The 11,161-nt window shown below is 44.9% G+C and overlaps 1 protein-coding gene across 1 annotated transcript in view; it reads right to left on the reverse strand.

Moving 5' to 3' along the window:
• LOC117514890 (contactin-1-like) overlaps nucleotides 1-11,161 on the reverse strand; it is a 56,596-nt gene that overhangs the window by 25,995 nt on the left and 19,440 nt on the right. The window lies entirely within an intron of this gene.

Raw genomic sequence — 11,161 nt, forward strand, 5'->3', positions numbered from 1 at the left:
CACCGAACCAGGAGAATACTGGAGCCGCCAGGTTCTGAATCCCCCAGGTGGCCACCGTCTCCGCATGTAGGATCTGGTACTGCTGGCGAAGAGCAAAAACAGTCAGGTGTGGGTGGGTGTGTGTACACCCCGTAACAAGTATGGTGGTTATTCCACCTCCACCTCTCATCCACACTCGTGCAGCTACTGTCAATCACTTATCTGGCGGGATGCAGAGCGAAGCAGTCGCGGCATACGCCGGTTCTTCAGGAAGACAGCTGCAAGAACGTATTTACTGAAAACAACGTTAGTAACACTCAGGCTGAGAAAGTTACCTCCTGGTAGAACGATATCTCGGCGACGTGGTGGAGGTGTCGTCCTGCTTTTATTAGGGGTGGAGGCGCAGATGATTGGCGACAGCTGTCATAGCCGATGAGTGACAGCTGTCACCCCGGCCGCTCTTGTGGGGCGGCAGCGCCCTCTCGTGCCTGAAGCCCGCACTTCAGACAGGGCGCCCTCTGGTGGTGGGCCAGCAGTACCTCCTCTTCTGGTGGCCCACAGAACACTGCCACCACGATGTACAGTGGATAATGAACTGGTGATGGATTAGGAGCAGGTGTGGTTGTCACTGACCTTGATAAACCACCCCTGAACACAAATGAACTAAATCCGAGAAGTAAACCATTATATTGTGATTGCTTCACAGTGGTTGCATTCTTAACTCAAATAACACAGTGAGACCACCACGCAAAATGTTGGGAAAGAAAGAGAGCGCAAGGGAGAAGGTCAAGCAACATACGTAGTAAGAGAAACAATGGGTTCCTTGGATATTTACTAAATCACAGGAATAAACAATTATTTAATTAATTTATTGTTTAAGAGCAGTTATACTTGAAAGCTCAAATCACACAACCCTCCAGGAAGTCTTTTGTTTATGAACATAGCCAGAGCAGGCAGAGCAGCTATCCATCTTTGTGTACGCCTGATACCGTCAGCTCTCAGAAGCTAAGCAGGCTATGTTCTGATTAGTACTTGGATGGGTGGCCTCTCAACAAGACCACGGGCTGTGTGTGTTTCTCCAGGGAAAACTGGACTTGTGCCAGACAGGACATCTGGCATAAAACTTGTGCCCAAATCCCAATGTGGATCTGTACTGGCTCTGCTGTGGCAACCCTGAACACGAACAACAACACAGTCAAAGTGGACTCCTCTTCCTTCTCTCTCATCATATGTGCGGTTTTAAGTTACATGTAGCTTGAAATGAGTTTGTTTGTTTGTTTTCCATTTTCAAAGCTTAGGTTTGGTTGCCACCAAAGCTGCCGCTGCTTGTTTGGATGCACACATGTATACATTCCAACTACACCCTACCTTTCCCAATAAAATATATGTAGAAATCAAAACTCAAGATAAAAATATTGATCTGAAATCACTTTGAGTGCTAAGTAGTTGAGGTCTTGCTGTCATAGTACTCCTGCTGGGTGTTAAAAAATTTCAGGAGTGAACACAATGGCACATTTTTGCTGGTGGGTTGCTGATTAAGGTCTGCCACATTGCTCAAACCAGTGGGCTCATCACGTAATTCTACATACTGTCGGTAGTACAGCTACAGTGTGATATGTTTTGGGTGACATTCTTTCTCCAGGTGTATGTCAGAGCACGTTCTCACAGATTTGTCAAGATCCAGCTTTACTTCAGCCAAAGCAGTATGGCAGGGGTGGCCAAGTTCGGTCTTCGAGAGCCACATTCCTGACACTCTTAGTTGTCTCCCTGCTCCAACACACCTGAATCCAATGAAAGACTCATTAAAGGTCTGCTAATGAGTCTTTCATTGGATTCAGGTGTGTTGAAGCAGGGAGACATCTAAGAGTGTCAGGAATGTGGCTCTCGAGGACCGAACTTGGCCACCCCTGCAGTACGGCACTGAACTCACACATGCACACACTCATCTTCAACCGCTTGCCCAAGATCAGGTCGTGGGGACTGGAGCCTATCCCAGCAGTCACAGGGCGTGAGGCGGGGTACACCCTGGACAGTACGCCAATATATCACAGGGCCACATATGGACAAACACATTCACAACCTTTGTCAATCAGGACCTTCACCATGCACTGGAGCAGTTTGCAGCCAAGTGTGAAGCGTCCGGGATGAAAATCAGCACCTCCAAATCTGAGGCCATGGTTTCTCGACCAGAAAAAGGTAATTTGCCCTCTTCAGGTCCGTGGAGTGTCCTTGCCTCAAGTGGAGGAGTTTAAGTATCTCGGGGTCTTGTTCACGAGTGAGGGACGGATGGAGCGTGAGGATCGATAGACGGAATCGGTGCAGCGTCTGCAGTGATGCAGTCGCTTGTATTGGACCGTCGTGGTGAAGAGAGAGCTGAGTAGGAGGGCAAAGCTCTCGATTTACCGATCGATCTACGTTCCGACCCTCACCTATGGTCATGAGATTTGGCTCATGACCGACAAGAACAAGATCGCGAGTACAAGCGTTCAAGATGAGTTTCCTTCGCAGGGTGGCTGGGCACTCCCTTAGAGATAGGGTGAGGAGCTCGGTCACTCGGGAGGAGCTCAGAGTCAAGTCGCTGCCCCTCTACATCGAAAGGAGCCAGGCAGAGGTGGCTCGGGCGTCTTTTTCGGATGCCCCTGGATGCCTCGCTGGAGAGGTGTTCCGGGCACGTCCCATCAGGAGGAGGGCCCCGGGGAAGACCAGGACACGCTGGAGGGACTACGTCTCACAGCTGGCTTGGGAACGCCTCGGGGTTTCCCGGAGGAGCTGGGAGAGGTGTGTGTGGATCGGGAGGTCTGGGCGGCTTTGCTTGAGCTGCTGCCCCCGCGACCTGACCTCGGATGAAGCGGAAGAAAATGAATGGATGGATGGATGGATGGACATTCACAACCGCACGCCCACCTATGGACAATTTAAAGTTCCCAATCCACCTAACTTGCATGTCTTTAGATGAGAGAGGAGGCAGGGAGGGAACCCACAGAGACACGGGGAGAACAAGCAAATGCCACACAGAAAGGCCACAGGTGGAATCGATCCCATGACCTTCTTGCTGTGAGGCAACAGTGCTAACCACTAAGACACCGTGCTGCCCTTCTGAACTGAACTGTTCTACAAAAACATATGCATCACCTTTCCAAAAAAGAAGAAAGAGCGAGACAAAATAAGGAAAAGGTCTGACATTTAGTCTGATAAAGATGCACTGTGAAGAAAGGGAGAATTTTCAAGCCTTTGTTTTTTAGTTATTCTGAAATCAAACCAGAAAAAGAAAGAATAGCTCAAGATACATGAGCACGGAGGATGCTGTATTGTTTCAGACAGGTGATTTTCAGGTTTGCTGTTTTCTGTCTGCTTTGCTTTGCTTCCAACACAAGTGATTACATAGCAGGATCATAGAAAAGGAAAGAAAACTTGCAAACTGTTGGTTGTGTGAGGCATTACACTGTGCATCTGCTAGTGTATAACACAGAAGATGTTAAGTTACCATATTTCCCGGACTATATGTCGCACTGGAGTGTGAGTCACATCTGTCCAAAAATGCATTATGAAGAGGAAAAAAGATATACTATATTGCATCGGCCTTCAAACCACATTTATTTTTTTAAAATGTGGTGCTATTGCCTCATGCAGCAAGAAAACAAAATTAATTTAATCGGTACATTATACTTAATGAGGTGTAGTCAGGTGCAGTGCTGGTGCATTTGTAAATCTCACAACATAACAGGATTGTACCACAGACAAAAACGTAGTTTGAAGTCAATGCAGTGTATCTGTGGTGCAACCCCAAATCAGAAGAATATGGGACAGTGTGGAAAATGCAAATTAAAAATGCAGTGATTCTTACATTTACTTTCACCTTTATTTCATTGGAAACAGAATGAACCCATAGTTCATGTTTTTTTTTTTTTTTTGTGGTCAGCTTCATTTCATTTGTTAATATGCTAATTTACGGTACTCAAAATGCACAATAATCAATTCGGTTCTTTAATTCATTACTGATTCAAGGGTCTTTCACACCAAGTGCACAAATGCACACTGCTCAAAAACCCATTAATTCCTATGAGAAGGTTTGCACAAAGACAGAGTCCGTCAGGAATGCGCACCACCGCTTGACATCAAACACCGCGATCAAAGTTCAACTCAATCCAAGTTTCACTGCTGTGCGCTGTGATATAGCTTCGCGCATCCAATAGGAATGAGGCATCAGCTGAAAACACGGAAGACAACAGAGTACAGAAATATATATACACACACACACACACACACACATATATAATAATAATAATAATAATTTATTAGACACCCAAGCATAACAGAAATTCACTCATATGACCAAACTCATAACAGAAAAGTCAAAACAAAAAGAGATATAAGAAAATAAATCAAATACATGGTGCCTAAAGGTGTAGGCAGAAGCAACGCTTATCCACGCCTACCCTCCTGTATAAAATCATCAGGCATATATGCCTGTACATAGACATTTATACCCAACACAATCTGAACACAGCAGCACCTAGTTACAGATAAAAGAAGTCAAATATTTCTCCAGACAACTCACAAAAAAAAGAAAGAAAAAAACAAAAAAACAAATCGAAGGTTCCAGTACAACAGCCTCTACATATAACACAACTCAACCCTATTAATCTAATACATATCTACCAAATACCATTTGTTTGTATAAATGTTTGAACCGGTTAATATCTGGACATTGCTTAAGTTTCTCTGGTAAATTATTCCATTTTTTGGGCCACAAATGGAAACACAAAAGCACCTCCTAGTCATCCTAGTGCCCGCATTTTTAAAATAAAACGTACCTCTTAAATTATACATTCCTTCTCTCAGCGTAAAATATTCTTGAATTCTGAGAGGTAATTGTTTATTTCTTGCTTTATGCATCAGCTGAACAGTCTTAAATGTAATCATATCATAAAGTTTTAATATCTTTGATTTAATAAATAACGGATTGGTATGATCCCGAAACCCTGAATTATGAATTATTCTTAATGCTCTTTTTTGAAAGATGAATAATGATTGTAGAATAGTTTTATAGTTATTACACCAAACTTCCGCACAGTATGTCAAATAAGGTGCAATCAATGTACATTACAAAGTATGTAGTGATTTACCATCTAAAATATACTTTGCCTTATTCAATATTGCAATACGTTTAGAAACTTTCTTTTGAATATGATGAATATGAGCTTTCCAGTTAATTTTATCATCAATAATCACACCTAAAAACTTATTTTCCTTGACACAATCTAGATTTACCCCAAGTATATTTAACTGGATTTGTACATCCAATTTATAATTTCCAAATAACATCATTTTGGTTTTTGACCAATTTAATGACAATTTGTTCATGTCAAACCAACTCTTCAGCTTTATAATTTCGACTCTCAATTCAAACAATAATCGCTGCAAATTCTCTCCAGAACAAAACAGGTTTGTGTCATCAGCAAAGAGAACTGCTTTAAACACATTGGAAACTTTACAAAAATCATTAATATATAAAATAAATAATTTAGGTCCCAGCACAGAGCCCTGGGGAACCCCACAAACAATGTCCACATATGCAGAACTGCAGTCCCCGATTTCAACAAACTGCTTCCGGTTTTGCAAATAACTTTTAATCCAGTTCAGAGCCACTCCTCTAATCCCATAAAGTTCCAACTTTTTAAATAATATGTTATGATTGATTGTATCAAAAGCCTTTTTTAAGTCAACACATAGACCTATTACTAATTCTCTTTAGTCCACATGTTTATTAATCTCTTCGATTGCATTGCACAAAGCCAAAGCAGTGGACCTTTTCGCTCTGAACCCATATTGACTATCATCAACCAAGTTGTGAAGTTCAATAAATCTATCCAGTCTGTTATTGTAAAGTTTTTCCAGTATCTTAGAGAATTGTGACAATATAGACACAGGCCTGTAGTTAGTAAAAAGATGTTTGTCACCAGATTTAAATAAAGGTATCACCTTTGCCACTTTCATATAATTTGGAACAATTCCCGTTTGAAATGATTTATTAAATATATATGCTAATGGTTTAACAATTTCTGAAATTATCTTCTTTACTAAAGCCATATGTATATCATTATGATCAGTTGACTTTTTACTTTTACATGTGCTGACTATCATAATAATTTCTCTCTCATCAACTGGGCCAAGAAACATAGTATATGGATTTCTCTCAATTAATTGCTGGTTTTCCCATGTAGTATGTGGAATGTCAGCTGCTAAATCTGGCCCAACCTCAACAAAAAAATTTATTAAAACTGTTCACTACTTGGTTCATGTCATGCCCCGCCCAGTTCCAGTCTTCAGCCCTTATTTTTCCTCTTTATTTGGTTCTGTTCCTTTTGCCCCAGCCTTGTTTTATTAATTGCCTTCTTCATCATGTGTTTATTCTATGTTCTATTTTTGCTTTGGCACATTCTTCTTTTTTACTTTTATACTTCAGCCATGTTCCAGTTCTGTTCTAGTTTTGTTCTATCAGTCTGTGTTTTCATGGTTTATCATTTAGTTATTGTTTGCCTATTTTTGCTGCTCTCATGTCTGTAATATGTAGTACTGTGATGCCAGGTTTTGTTATCACTTAGTTTCAGTTTTTCTTATGGTTTTGTCTGTCTGTTCCACTTGGTTTTGTCACAGTGTGTTATTTCCCATTATTCTGTTTATGATCTTCTGGTTTGCTTTTAAGTCCTGTTCGAGTTTAGATTCCTGTTCATGTTTTTCTTTGTATGATCTCTAGTTGTCTTGTCTGTAATCTCGTCACCGCTCACTTGCACCTGCCTGTCATTCTCTTTGTCTGCACTTCTCTCAGGTCTCTAAGTTGTCATGTCCAGTTTCATTGTTATCACAGTCTCTTTCTGATCACTGCACTCTCATGTCCCGCACCTGCACTTTGTCATCACTGTTGGCCACGCCCCATTCATCTGTCATTTACTTGCCCATTTGTCACCGCCTTTCTGCATCTCTTTTGCCTCTTAGTTGTCACCTGACCACGCCCCCTTCCAGGCCCTTCCTCCTCCACGTGCACCTCATTATCTTATTAACACCTGTTCTTATTTAAACTGCTTCAGTTCACTTCCTCCCTGCTTGTTTGTTGAGTTCACTCACTTACCAGCACTTTGTCTCGTCCTGTTTTGCCAAGCCGTGTTTTTGACTCAGCTCTGTGTACCGGATCCTGCCTTTTGCCTCAGCCCTGACAACTCTGTTTGCTCGTGTACTGACCCTACTTGTTTTTGACCACGTCCTCTGTCTTGTCCCTGCCCGGTACCTTTGCTCCGCGGACTGCCTTCCTGTTACTGAACCCAGGCCTGCATTAAACCATCCTTTACACATACGTCCTGTTGTGAGCCTGCATTTGTGTCCAGCCTCTGTCTGTCTCGCCTCCGCTCAGTCCTGTCAGAACAAACGAGCCAGACATGGACACAGCGGGCTCGAACCCCATCAACAGGAACCAGGAGGCCTACGCCATCAAAAGGATTTTTGATGACATTCAATGTTTCTTTGTATGTTTCCGCGACTGCTACTCTCCGAAGGAGAAATTTGATTTTCTAGAGCAGGCATGGGAACTTGTGGAAGCAAATGTTTGGCTTTATGAGCTCTTTCCTGATCTGCAGGACCTGGACGCAATTTTTTCTGGCCAAAGACTTCCCGACTGGATAAAACATCCAGAGGCCCACCTGTATTCTCAACACCTGCCCTCTGATGACGACGCTGAGTGGAGCGACTGTGATGAAGATGACGATGATGATTCTTCAGAGACAGAGCAGTTTGCAGTCCAGGACACGGTAAATGTGTTATTTAAGATACAGGACCTACTTTTTGAATATCAGGACAATCTGAGTCCACAGAACCGACGTCGCGTTCTGTCGGCCCTTGATCAGCTTTTACAAGCCAAGTCAGACGTGGTCCACTCTTTTCCAGAACTGAAGAACATAAAATCTCATTTTAAGCAGGGCCAGGTTCCTCCATGCATCGAAGATCCAATTGAGTTTTTGTTTGAATCGGACATCGCTGCCTGTTCAACCGCACCTCAGTACATAACAATTTCGGACGCAGCCTGGTGCGCATCGATGCAAAAACCGGCCGCACCATCTCAGCCGGTGAAACCGGGATCACAGCCACGCTCAGCACCCATTCTGGCCCCTTCACGGACACCACCTAAGCCTGCGCCGCGTAAGACTCATGTGGATTCCACACGCCCACCATGGGCCGAAGCGGAGCCGGTCTCCACCGTTTTGACGCCCTCAGCGCGTTGGCACCAGGAAGCCCCAACCGCGCTCACGTCTTGGACTTCCTCATGCCCGACTTCTCAGCATCTCCGTGAAATGACAACGGCTGTCCCAAGCCTACCACTTGTACCAGCCCTTCGTAAGCCTCGTGCACCTGTGCCACGAAAGACCACGCGCACCGCGCCAGCGGCTGAACCAGTCTCCACGCTAGCGGCACCTGCGGCACCAGCGGCTGAACCAGTCTCCGCACCTGTGGCGCCTGCGGCTGAACCAGTCTACGCACCTGTGGCACCTCCAGCCGAACCCGTCTCCGCGCGCAATGTGCCAGCAGCTGAACCAGTCTCCGGGCTAGCAGCACCTGCGGCACCTCCAGCCGAACCAGACTCCGCGCGCACCGCGCCAGCGGCTGAACCAGACCTCGCGCACACCGCGCCAGCGGCTGAACCAGACTCCGCGCCAGCGGCACCTGCGCCTGATCCCGTCTCCGCGCCTGCTGCACCTGCGACCGGACCAGTCTCTGAGCACACTGCTTCTGTGGCACCAGCCGCCGGACCGGCCTCAGCGCACGTTGCTTTTGCGGCACTTGGTGGGTTAACCTCAGAGCACACCGCGCCGCAGCCAGTCTCGACACCTGATGGTGCGTCGATCGTACGCACGCTGTCGGAACCTTCCTCTCCTGAGCCTCCTCGTCCTGCTCCAACTTTACTGTCGGCTCAGAAGACGACGCCCGAGGACACAAACCGAGGGACGGTTAGTGACTTTTCATTTGAACTCTGTTTTTTACGGGTTTATTTTGTGCTTTCTTTATGTGCCTCATTGAATAATCTGTTCAAAGCCCCACGCCCACTCCTGGGGTGGGCCATGAATGACCATGACCCACAATTATTGAAGGTCCTGACTTTGATACTCGATATAATAATTGTGTTCCTAGGGATCTCTCCAGGGTTTGGTTGTGGGTTTCTGGAAATTAATTCCACCCAACATCTGTTAAAGTCCTCTCTCTGGTCCCTGATTACATCGATTAATCCCGATTACCCACAGAGTTTGATTAACCAGTTTTTGCAATTCATTTGGCTCTCTGAGAAAGCACAGGTTATTCTGGTTGGTTCTTTTGTTGGTCTGCTCTTGGTTTTTGTTTTCTGTCTGCATTACAGCTCATTAATGTGGGTTCTTTGCTTTTTATGGTTTTTGTTCAAATATATTTATTCTGCATATGACAGTTCTTTTTGGTCTCTTTTTAGTTATTTCCTTAGGGTGTTATGCATATATCTGAATATCATGTGTTTTGGAATCTTACGTTGGTTTGATCTGGTCTGTAGCGGAGATGTTGATGCACTTTATTTTTCTTTTTATGGGCTGTTCGGCATGGTGCTTCTCCTTATTGCCCAGTGCCTTCTCCATTCTGTGGGACTCTTCCTTAGGAGGTTGGTTTCTCCACTTTGTTGTTTTTGGGTACTTCATCACAAATCTGGCCCAGAGTGTTCCTCTGGCACCGCCCTAGGGGTCAGTTCATCCCATAATCACACTTCTGATGTGTCCTTGCTTGATGTTACATCCCAGGTCCACCCTCCTGACCCAGTAGTTAATGACGACCCGGTTGTATGTCGCGGGCCTAGGCCCTGTGTTATGCAGCATGGTCACCCTCCTGAGCCACCTGTAGGTCTGTTTTCTACCGTGACAATGCATTATTTTGGGTCCCACGGCCGCCTGCCAGGTTTTTGTTTGAGTTTTCCCCCGCCTGTTTTTCTGGGGTCTGTCGGCCATCCTTGGGGCGTCCTGTTTTTTTTGGCCCTGTTCTGGCTCTCCTGCCTCTGTGTGCCCACGGTCCTGGGCCCCCGGCCGCCCACCCAGTGTCGGGTCGTTTTTGGGCGTGTGCCCTGGAACACCCACTTGGGGGAGGGGTACTGTGATGCCCCACCCAGTTCCAGGCTTCAGCCCTTATTTTTCCTCTTTATTTGGTTCTGTTCCTTTTGCCCCAGCCTTGTTTTATTAATTGCCTTCTTCATCATGTGTTTATTCTATGTTCTATTTTTGCTTTGGCACATTCTTCTTTTTTACTTTTATACTTCAGCCATGTTCCAGTTCTGTTCTAGTTTTGTTCTATCAGTCTGTGTTTTCATGGTTTATCATTTAGTTATTGTTTGCCTATTTTTGCTGCTCTCATGTCTGTAATATGTAGTACTGTGATGCCAGGTTTTGTTATCACTTAGTTTCTGTTTTTCTTATGGTTTTGTCTGTCTGTTCCACTTAGTTTTGTCATAGTGTGTTATTTCCCATTATTCTGTTTATCATCTTCTGGTTTGCTTTTAAGTCCTGTTCAAGTTTAGATTCCTGTTCATGTTTTTCTTTGTATGATCTCTAGTTGTCTTGTCTGTAATCTCGTCACCGCTCACTTGCACCTGCCTGTCATTCTCTTTGTCTGTACTTCTCTCAGGTCTCTAAGTTGTCATGTCCAGTTTCATTGTTATCACAGTCTCTTTTCTGACCACTGCACTCTCATGTCCCGCATCTGGACTTTGTCATCACTGTTGGCCACGTCCCATTCATCTGTCATTTACTTGCCCATTTGTCACCGCCTTTCTGCATCTCTTTTGCCTCTTAGTTGTCACCTGACCACGCCCCTCCCAGGCCCTTCCTCCTCCACGTGCATCTCATTATCTTATTAACACCTGTTCTTATTTAAACTGCTTCAGTTCACTTCCTCCCTGCTCGTTTGTTGAGTTCACTCACTTACCAGCACTTTGTCTCGTCCTGTTTTGCCAAGCCGTGTTTTTGACTCAGCTCTGTGTACCGGATCCTGCCTTTTGCCTCAGCCCTGACAACTCTGTTTGCTCGTGTACTGACCCTGCTTGTTTTTGACCACGTCCTCTGTCTTGTCCCTGCGCGGTACTTTTGCTCCGTGGACTGCGTTCCTGTTACTGAACCCAGTCCTGCAT

This window comes from Thalassophryne amazonica, chromosome 8 (assembly GCF_902500255.1).
Source record: "Thalassophryne amazonica chromosome 8, fThaAma1.1, whole genome shotgun sequence".
In the NCBI taxonomy this organism is placed as follows: Eukaryota; Metazoa; Chordata; class Actinopteri; order Batrachoidiformes; family Batrachoididae; genus Thalassophryne; species Thalassophryne amazonica.